This window comes from Tinamus guttatus, unplaced genomic scaffold, assembly GCF_059628265.1.
Source record: "Tinamus guttatus ecotype Peru unplaced genomic scaffold, ASM5962826v1 Tinamus_guttatus_pri_ptg000674l, whole genome shotgun sequence".
Taxonomy (NCBI): Eukaryota; Metazoa; Chordata; class Aves; order Tinamiformes; family Tinamidae; genus Tinamus; species Tinamus guttatus.
In genome coordinates, this window is record NW_028289208.1 from 2,675,329 (window position 1) to 2,686,082 (window position 10,754).

The 10,754-nt window shown below is 41.8% G+C and overlaps 1 long non-coding RNA gene across 1 annotated transcript; it reads left to right on the forward strand.

The window, feature by feature from the left end:
- On the forward strand, window positions 1-2,223 carry LOC148591906 (uncharacterized). Its single transcript, XR_015913988.1, has 2 exons — window positions 1-43; window positions 1,704-2,223. It is a non-coding gene; the product is annotated as an uncharacterized LOC148591906 (long non-coding RNA).
- The last annotated feature ends 8,531 nt before the right edge of the window (window positions 2,224-10,754 follow it).

The following is a 10,754-nucleotide window of genomic DNA, read 5'->3' on the forward strand; positions in this document are numbered from 1 at the left end:
TGAAACTGATTCAGTCACTTCCATGAATTTCTCACCTTTCCAGGTAAATGGTGGTTGCGAGATCAGTGATGAATCACGACATCCTTCCATCCAAAGTGCCTGGGGCTTTTCCCTTCCTCCAAACATTTAACTTACTTGCAGAGTTGACAGAAATGCTGTATATTTTTTTTCCAAATATCCATTTGCCTTTTCATTTATCTGCTTTGATCTAAAGTATAGAACCTGATGGATGCCCTAGGTAAATCAAACATTTTCTGTCTGCCAAAATGGTTTTGCAGATGCTTATTTCATGCCATTACCATTTTTCTGTTTCTAGCAGTAAATCAGAAAGTATCACCCATTCATCCACTTTAAAAGTAATGCCTTTCCTTTGCATAATTACACATACCCAGTGGAGATCCGTATGCACAGTAAATCTATTCCTTTAAAAGGTTTCGCCTTAAGTACCACAGTGACATAAATTGGTGTAGAGCAAATTTATTTATTTAATAGGTTTATTCTTTTAAGTGATCTGATAACTGTTACACTTCCCTTGTTTGATTTGGGTGGGGAGAGCTTTTATTAATGTATCAGAGTTATTTCTGCAGCAGATGTTTATGTAAAAAGATCTCATTCCATACAGGACTTGTAGCAATTGATATGTGTGTGTAATTTATTCTCATTACAGATTTATTCGTAACTGGTGTTCGGGGGGTCCTCACTGTACCTCCAGTAGATCCTTGAGAATTAAATAGCTTAACAAATGTAATGAGCAATCCTGAAAGAATTACAAAGGGGAGAAGGGTATTTGGACATTATCTTTCCGAAAGTGTGAATAACATAAGTCAACCACACTATTAGAAATGGGTGATAAAAAAAAAATCCAAAAGTAAATGTCTTCCAGTTACAAATATCCTGGACAGTATTTTGGCAAAGTTAAAATTAAAAAAAAAAAAATCTCATCACTCTCAGTGAACACTTGTTCATTTTTGTAAGTCATGCTTGAGCTCTCGAGGGTGTCAAACCTAAAGCAGACAAGACCAACTGGTGGAAGTCTGAGAGTAAAATGATGAATTTTTTTAGCAGATCCAGACTTATTTTTAGGTTTTACAGAATTATCTTTCATTTCCCTGTGAATGAAATTGCAGGAAGTACCTTTAAAAAAACAAGATTAAAAAAAAAAGTACAAGAAAGGCAAAAAGTAGCAAAACACCAGAATGTAACCAAAGTTGTGCTCACAGACATATCCTCTGTGTGTTTGAAATTATGGCTACAGTGTACAGTGTAATCCTGTAAACATTTACATGAATGTTTAATTTAATGCAAGTGACAATATTCCAGACAGATACATAGTCTGAGGATATTCAAGACTGTAGGTAGGGGTGGGACAAGAGTGATGTCATGTGGAGCTGAACAAAATTTCTAGTGTTAATATATTTTCTGTGGATATATTTTGCATGGCACTGGGTAGGAAGGTGAAATTCAAGGTGGCTATATTTCTTTAGGTTACACAATGAAAATGTGCAGAAAAATTTGAGGGAGAATATAGTTCATAGGAAAGTTTCAGGACTTGAATCTCATTTAGTTAATGAAGGTATTTAGTGAACATGATCAAACTATTAAACCCTATAATTTCACATTACCCATTTCAAAATGTTACCTTTTCCTGATGGCATTACAGAGCTGTTGACACTGGTTGTTGTTGTTGTTGTTTTTCCGTATAGTTGGAAGGGAAATTATCTAAAGCAAATCTGAGAAAATATCATGGGCCTAGGGTGGGAAGGTATGTGTGATAGTTACAGATCCAGCAAGGGTGGTACATTAGAGGGAGGAAAGTTATTACATGCAGCTCCACATCTCATGTCCATTAAGGTTACTCTTCTGAGATTTCAGTTAGAGTGAATCTGTTTTTTCTTGTTGTTTTTTTTTTTTTTTTGGGGGGGGGGTCTTTTTCTAAAAGATTAACTAGATAGGGATTGCCAACTGTCCCTTTTGATCAGAACTGATTGTGGTGGCTGTAACCAGATGGTTTCGCAACAGGATTGGGGAGGTTTAATAAAAGCAGGGAAGAGGATCTGGGAGAGCAGGGGAGAATATCCAGCTCAAAAATTAGCAACAGATTCAGTACTGGTGTTTTGATTTCAGTTGATTTACATGCTCTGAAGCTTGACTCTAGGTCATTTCTAGACATTGCATTTCACACTGATATTGATCTGCTACAGTAAATAGCAGATTTTTGTTCTGTATTTAAGTGTATTTCAGTCAAGCTATTTCTGTATAGCCTGAGCTGGAAGAACAAGCACTCGTTACTGGTTTAAAATGGTTTGAGGTTTAAGGGCAGGATTATGTGATGTGGTTGCCTGCAATAGCAGAGACTGGATTTGTCAGTGGCAAAGACACCTCCTTGAATCCCGGGTCCCCAGAATGAGCTCATGGGAGCTGCTGAGGGGAGCTCTAGGCACTGGAGCTTCCCACTGGAAACCAGAGGAGCTGCCCAAAGTGGGGCAGCAACCTCAGTCCCTACATTGGCTCAATCTTTGTCTTCCCCTGCTGTTTGCATCGATGCTGATCAATGTTAATTATGGCAGTGGGCCTTGTGATGCACTCATTATAGAAGCCATCCCATTTTTCTATGCTGGTACATTCTCTAATACAATAGGGCCCTCACTGGGGTTCCCTAGTAAACAAATAGTAATGCAAATGGTTATAATAAGGAATACGTGGTTAATGGTATAAGATACCAAACCCAGCTCATACAGTCTGCTGAAGCATCATATGGTAATTCTGTTTGCTGTTACCACTAACTGTGACACACTGGGTACTTCTTGGCGGTTTTGGCCACACGGCAGTAAGCCACTTAACCTTGAGCTTGTACTGAAATAGGTGCTTAATTTGAAAATTATGCTTAGGTCTATGCTCGTTTCTGAATGTAATGTATGCTTAATAACTTTAAGCTTTTAAGCATGTGCTTAAAAGCACTTGTGATTCAGGGTTCTTATCCTGCGGGGTTTTTTATCTCACTACTGATCACTGCGCCAAGGGCTGGCAGTCACTAAGGTTACCTGCCAGGTTTAGGTTTCTTCCCTAAACTTGAAGTTACATGTGCAAGAGCTGGAAGCTGCTGCACATGTTCCGGAGTTGAGCAGCTGGCTGTGCGTGTGTTGTAGCAAGGCTTCCCAGCTCCTTAGGAAGGGGACTGGGACTGAGTGGAAGCCACGAGCTAGGAGCCTCTTCAAGAGGCTGCAGGTCCCAGTCCTGGCTGGTATCTTTCTGTGCAGGGCGCCCTGTTGATAAAATGTCTGATATTGGACAGGTGCAGCCTCCTGTGAGGGATTTGGTTCCGTTCTGCTGTTATCTCACTGGGAATTGCAGCTCTATTGTTCATATACTTTAACTGATATAAATAATTACTATTCAGCCTGTGACTATGCACCCCAGGCCTTACCCTCATGAGCTCCAGTGACTTCAATAATATCATAAATTTGTATCAAATGAAGTTTGCACAATGAGTCTCTTACTACTTGTGACTTGGCTTGTTACATACTTTGGTTCTAGTCCCACTTTCAGTTCCCATTGGACTGCATTCCTGGATTTGACTTATCCACGTGCAATTTAGGCTTATGATTGTCTGCGTAACTCTAGTGAGTTCTTCTATTTTGTACCATTTGTGCACAATGTTTGCCAAGCCTGTGTAACAAAACTGTTTAAAATTGTTATATCACCTCTCTTGAGTGTGCACGTTGTTTTAAAATGAATTTGGGTTAGTGTAGTCTGTGTTTGCAACTAATTTAAAATATTTAGTATAGTCTCTATTAACAACTGTGCTTTACTGAAATTCCATGATCTACAGCACACTCTAGTGATATCTGGAAATCATGAGTTAGACCCAGTCACTTTTACTTGCTTTGTGGTAAAACCAATCTTAGGACCCCACTAAATGGATCAGCTCATGAAAAGAAATACCTTCATATCTAAAATAGGAAGGGTGTTGAGTTTCTTGATTTGTAAGATAAAAATAGACATAGAAGTTAGAACTACAGTATTCTTCTGTGAAGAGAGCATTTATTTCATCGTGAGTTCAGCTGGTTTACAATTTGAAGTGTTGGACATGTTTTACTAATAGAACATGGGGCAAAGCAGCTGGAGTTGTGTCAGAAAACAGGAAAAAATCCATAGGGATTTTTTTAGACTGGAAAGAGTATGGGAAGGGCAAAGAAATAAAAGTACTGTGGAAGAAACCGATGCAGACAATCTTTATACGTTAGGAACTAGAATGATCCTTTAGTGTCTTACCACCAAGATAGTAAAAGTCATGCTAGATGTGCAATTCCTCCTTTTGCAGGTAGTTAGGCTATTTGTTTATTCAGATGATGGTACTTGTACCTATTTTTTCATTGACTAATTTGCTCCTGCAAAGGGATGTGCATCTTTTTAGGCTATATTCTGATCCTCTTTTAGTGGATTAGGACTTGCATTTCAATAATTTGATTTCTTTTTAATTGTCTAAATGTATGCTGGTGAAGGGCTCTGAATTGGCCGCTGTTGACCCCTCTGGTGCGGTGAAAGGAGAAAGTGTGTTTGAGAAGGACTCTGAGACAGAAGTAGAAATAAATAGTCAAGCACGAATGCAAGTACTTCAGCAGAGGTGAAATCAAATCGGTGAAACAGAGAATAGTGAATTGAAAGAGAAAACAATAGGAAAATGTAAATTATGGTAAATTGAAGTTAAACCTCATATGAATTCTCGAAGAGAGACAGAGAAGGCATCAGAGAAACACAAGCAAGCAGCATTGCCGCCTCCCCGTGTGCGAAGGCTGCAGAGCGGCCCCATTGCAGGTGCTGCCCGGGCTCCGACGCGGCCCGCGCGAGTGCCCACATGCCAGTAGAGCCGCTGCTGTCCCTGTGCACTTAACTCCCCAGTGACTAAGCGGTCCCAGAAGGAGCTGGCTTGGCCGATGAACATCCCAGCAATCAAGGAGCCCTGAGGCTGCGCTCATTTTCATGAAGCTCTGGCTATGCAAGGTAACACGGAGCGGTAGTTTTGACCAATCCTCAGCTTGGCTCAGCTCAAAAGTCTGATCTCGTGTGTCCATTTAGCCTGCGTAAGGCAAAGCTAAAGCTGGGGTCGCTTCGTTCTGGCTCACCCATGCACAACAAAGCTAACATTTTGGGTAGAGACAAGTTTCCTCTCAAGGACCTCAGAGTTTTCACTCCCATCAGGTAATCCAACAATGGAAATGAGTATTTTGTTTTATGTAAATAAAAACAAAAAGTTTGCAATAATTTGTGGTGTTTATTTAAATGACATGCAAATTACTTTGTGAAACTTAGGGGAGAAAGCAGCACAACTGAAACAGCACAATTGTTTCCAAGAATGCCTCACATTCATTTCAAATCCACATACAATATTTCATTCATGCTTAATTATTTCCCCAATGCTAGTCTAAGCATTACTAGTTCCCTTTGTCTTTCTGCTTTTGCATGCAGTGTGATTAGCAAAACTGCTTGTGCTCCACCAACTCCTGCACATATGGGGTTTAGCCTCTTTGTTCAAGGGGTGGAGCAACAAGCAAGATGAACACTCGTGCTGCCAAATTTGGCACACGTGAGCCCTCCAAAGTATACAGATATCACTCGTTTCATTTAAATCCCTGTCCATATTTTGCATTGCTACCATAACGGCAACGCCATTGTCTGGGTGTATTATTTGAAGCCGCTTTTCTCCCATTGTTTGTGTACTGTAATCCTCGAGGTTTCTGTACTCGTCGTGAGCAGCTTACTTGAAAGAAATCACTTAGCTCCTACAGATCACTCTGAACCTGCTGGCAAACGAACAGGCCATGACTAAAGCATGAGACCTGTGATCCTTCTGAAGAAAATCTCTTCAGTAGAGTTTATAATTTGTTGCTTTCATGGGGCTCTGTTCTCAGGGTTTGGATGCAGTGTTATCTTTCCTCCCCCTGTGGATTTTTCTACAAGGCATGATGGGAGTGGGAGCTGAAAAAAGAGAAATAATGCGAGCTGAGGATGTGCACCCAGCAACATCCAGGCGTTTCAAATCCTGGCGAAGGGAGACATCTACTGTTTGACAGAAATTGAGGACAGTTGCTCATTTTGATTGCAGCAAAGTCTTAGCCTTTTATTCTTTGTGGTTTAGAGACTGGCACATCCTGCTGTGGGGCTTTGAGCAGATTTTGCAGAACTTAATGCCTGTCTACTTAGGGCAGAATAAAAGGTGTCCTGGAATTTGTCATAGAAAAGGGGCTTGCCAGTACTTTCCTTTCTAGTTTAGATCATGTGCTTGGTCAATACCTCCGCTCCAAAGGTATCCAACACCCACGAAGGCAGTGTGAAGTTCAAAGTAAAGTCAGCCCAGGTCTCTTGGCTTTGATGGGATTTCAGGCACCTCAATCTCCCTGATAAATTATATACTTACAGTATATAGTACTAATAATAAATTATGTACTTACAGTATATTTAGTACATTAGTTTGTACTAAAAAGTTTTCACACCACAGAATAGTACGTAGCATGGACATGTATCACTGAAGTTATTGCAGATACCTTCAAATGTCCCTTCCTCTGTCCACTATAATATCTATTCTTGATATTAGAATACTTTGTTTCTTAACTGAATTTGCAATACAAATTTTAGATAGGATTTTGAACTTTACCTACTTTATGTTTACTCTTCAATTAGAGGTTTGAGGAAACCTTAGATAGATATCCTACAAAAGAGTGATCACTGGGAGACAGTCTTTGTAGGAGACTCTTTTTCTCTCCTCTCTGGAATATCTCTCTGGATATTTTATATGTGTGGCTACTTTTTACCAGGATTTTATCTCCACTTCAGTTGTCGGGCATGTAGTAATTTATAAAGTCATTTCCAGACACTGAATGTTATATTCAGATTTGCTCTATCTCTTTCTGAAAAGGTTACAGCATGGCTGCTCCGAACCCGCAAACACCATTTGTGAAGTAGGGTGCTGAGGAAGTAAAGAACAGCATAAATGACTATTACAGTTAGAGTCTGTAAGAGCATAAGGTAGGCAGACAGTGCAGTTAAGGATATGCCTTAAATACCTTTAATAGCTTTCTTGGGTAATGCTAGCTAGCACTGTATGCTTTATTCCAAAGCTCTAGCCCGTATTTTTGGATCATCTTTCATTGCTGAGATGATATAAGGCAATTAATAGTGTTTTGTGACCTTCTGCACCAGTACTCCGTCTTTTTGGCATTGAAACTGATTTTGCCCAACTTGGCATTTCATCACCTGAGAGTGCACAGGAGATCAGAGCAGCACTTTTTACAGCAGTAGTGGAGTGATTTAGTTCTGTTGCGCTCTTCAAATTCACCCACTTTCCTACAAGCTGCTGAGGCAAACCTCTTCCTTGCTTAATGTCACATAAGGTACATAGAAGAGACAGATGTTCTATAACTTCCCTTCTTATGCAAAAACCTGTTATATCGTTTATTTGCATTCGATTAGAAGTCAGACCCTGATGCAGCAAATGAGGAAAAGATTTGCCATAAAGCATATGCTTTCTTTGTAGTGAATCTCCGTAACTTGCCGTTGTCTTCCTGTAGTGATTGGGTTGTTTTTACTGTATTATTTACACTTCCATGCACTGAGATGAAAAAGTATTAATGGGAGAAAATTGGAATTAGATTTCTAGTTTTAGAAATTTGGTCGTTTTTCACTGCAGAGTTCTGGAGAGAGCACAGTTCCTTTCAGAGTCATTCTGTACTTGCATAATTTCCCATACTAAATGTTTTTATTTTAAGAACTTAAATGTTGTATCATTACTCTTATCTTACACTCATTGTTGGTTTAGGTTTTGCCTTTTTTGATCTTTCAAGTGCACCAGTTTCTTGATAATCCAGAGTATAATATAGCTCAGAAGTTATAAAACTGTATTGTTTTTCAAGAAAGAAATGTTCGATGGTAAGTATAATATGAAGCGGAAGTGGCAGATTCTTTCCAAACAGATGCTGCTATTCCTGTGAGCCTTTAAAAGCATGTTTGCAAGGGTTTTATCCAGTGAGAGGGTTTGTCTGAAATCCTAGGCATTATAGCATAGTGTTTCCCCAGCTTTCGCAGGAAAAGATGCAAATGCCTTCCTCTCCTAAACGTCGATATCCGTTCTTAGAAATCTGTGTTTCATAACTATTACATGTGTCCCTTTTCTTCGCTGTGGACCACTCCATCACACATTGGGGAGAACACATGACATTTCCTATGTGCTTTGATGAATAATATTGTAATTAAGCCATCTTCATGAGTATCCAAGTTAACGTGGACAAAATAGAAAAATCTCAGAGTATTTTAGGTGCTTTGCAAACTTAGGCATGTGGATCTATATTACTTATGCATGCTTCAAGCTTTGAAGTTTTTTTTTTCTGCCATTATAATACTGAGAAATGTACATATGTTAAGAAAGTGCAGCTGGACAAAACTGAAAGTCTGTTACATGCTTGCATAACCCTTATGTTTTCTCAGCGAATCTTAGGGGTAGAGGAAGATATAGGTGAGCAATGTCTTCAAGTTTTTCTGTCCATCAGGATCAAGGTCACGGTTTCTGTGGAGGTAGCAGATATGTCACGTAATTGCAGAAGGTATTTCAGGGCAGTTCCTCCAGCCTTTAGCCTGCTCGCAGACCCCGTAAGGAGCAGGCTGCAAGCCAGGATGAATCATTCAGTTGGTAGCAACAGCCAATCTCCAGCTGAAATCTTTCCTGCCGCCCTTTGGCCTGTCTCCTAGTATGTCAGAAGCTGTGAAAACATGCACAGTGAACCCAGCACTTTTAGGACATGCTGGACTTACTGCATACTTATTTTGGGTTCCGACATATGCTAGGAAAGGATGTAGAAAGCTGTAAGGTGGCTAATCAGAATGGAAAGCCTAGGTACCATTGCTGCAGCTGATTTCTGACGCATGCCCTGTGGCCATCTGCTTGGGTTATGTGTTTAAAGTTGTGGGGGAAGTACTGGAGAGTGTATTTTTCAGTTTGCTTTTAAAGGTAGAGTTTCTAGTAATCTGAATGGGGGGGGGGGAATAATGAGCTAGTAAACATCCTGATAAAAGTATATTCACTGTATATGAATAGCAATGACATCTACTATTTATAAGAGCCTAGCATGCTACAGTGAATATGGTGAGATGATCAGCAGGATCTGATTTGCAGCTGGGTCACCATGACCTTCCCTCAGTCTAACAGGATTACTAGAATTTTAGAAATATGCATTAACATTTCTCTCAGGTACAGCACTAATTGTTTGTTAATACTGGATCCGAAATGTGGATAAATACATGTCAGAATTACAATGACAGATCCACCCAGAATGCATAATCCTGTAAACGATAACACAGCTGGCAGAGATTTGTCTGTTCATTTATTTTGAGGTTGTTCTTTCCCAAATGGCAAGCGTGGTCCTAGACCTTGCTACATCTAGGTGCCCGGAGAGCCACGAGATGGAGCTCTCTGAGCAACAAAAGCTCTTTGGAAGATGCCTTCTGCAAGAAACGTGTCTTGCTCTTTCCATAAGACGGAGAATAGGCCCTTTGCATGCATTTTTACCCATCCTTGTGGGATTTGTGATGTGCAGCAGTAGTGTGAATAAATCAGAGCTCACCCAGGAAAAATAGATGTGCCATCAGGTGCTGCCTGATAACAAGTCTTAGTCCCGCTGACTAAAGTGACCAGGTTGGCTCATGGCTATCAACCTCAGCAACATCCAAGTTTCACTGAGGGCAGTATCATTTACAGTAGTACTTGTAACCACAAAGAATACAGTCCACATCATTTTTGTTTTAGTAATTTAATAATAGAAATTTAATAGTAATTAGAATTGAAATTTAGAAACTTAATGATAGTAACTTGATAATAGGGGGGGAGGAAAAAAAAATCTAATAAGTATCTGCTGATGTGGCCCAAATGTGCTATACCAGGTTTTTTTGGGCTGAAGGACTTGGGGAGGCTGGTAAAACTGTCCTGCTCCGGCTGGCAGAGGCTTTGCAGGGAAGTGGTCTCCTTGGAAGCCACCTGCAGCTGGGATCGTGGCGTGACACTTTTCAAAACACCTGGCATTTTGGTTCTTTGTTCATTTTGCACATTACATTTGCTTTTTATATCCAAGCTATAAAAAGGAAGAGCACCGGCACACCTTACGACATTGAGTGGTTACACAGAGAGTTATTTTACATCACCATAAAGTACGGAGAGGTCAAAAAGCCCCTAGTGTCGCCACAGGAAAGAGACTAAAATTGCGGGTTATTTTCCTTCCTTTCCTCCTCATCCCACTTTCTCATTCCCTCAGCGCGGGGCCGGCGGGAGATGGTTTGTTTGAAGCAGAGATGAGGGCTTGGCCGGCCAGGAAGCCAAACCCGCCTCTCTCTGGGCGGCATCAGCTTCTCCGGGCGCCGGCGGCCGCTTTCGGAGGGCGGCGGCGGGAGCCGCGGTGCGGGCACGCGGAGAGCGGTGACTGAAGGGCACAAAGAGCCCAACGGGCCCCGCAGGCCGCGCCGCCCACGCCGGGGCGCCTCGGGACTGGGTTCGTGTCAGCGGCCCGCGGCGGGGCCGCCCCGGGGCGGGGAGCTGGGCCGGGCCGGGCCGGCGGGAGGGTGCTCGGGCCGGGCCGGAGGTGCCGGGCCCTCCCCTGCGGGCCGCGGCGGGCGCCCCGCGCTCCTCCCCCGCCGCCGCCGAGGGCTGGGACAGGCGGGCCCGGCTCGTGCCGCGCGCTGAGGCAGGGCCTGCGCGGAGGAGGGAGGCTGGGAGC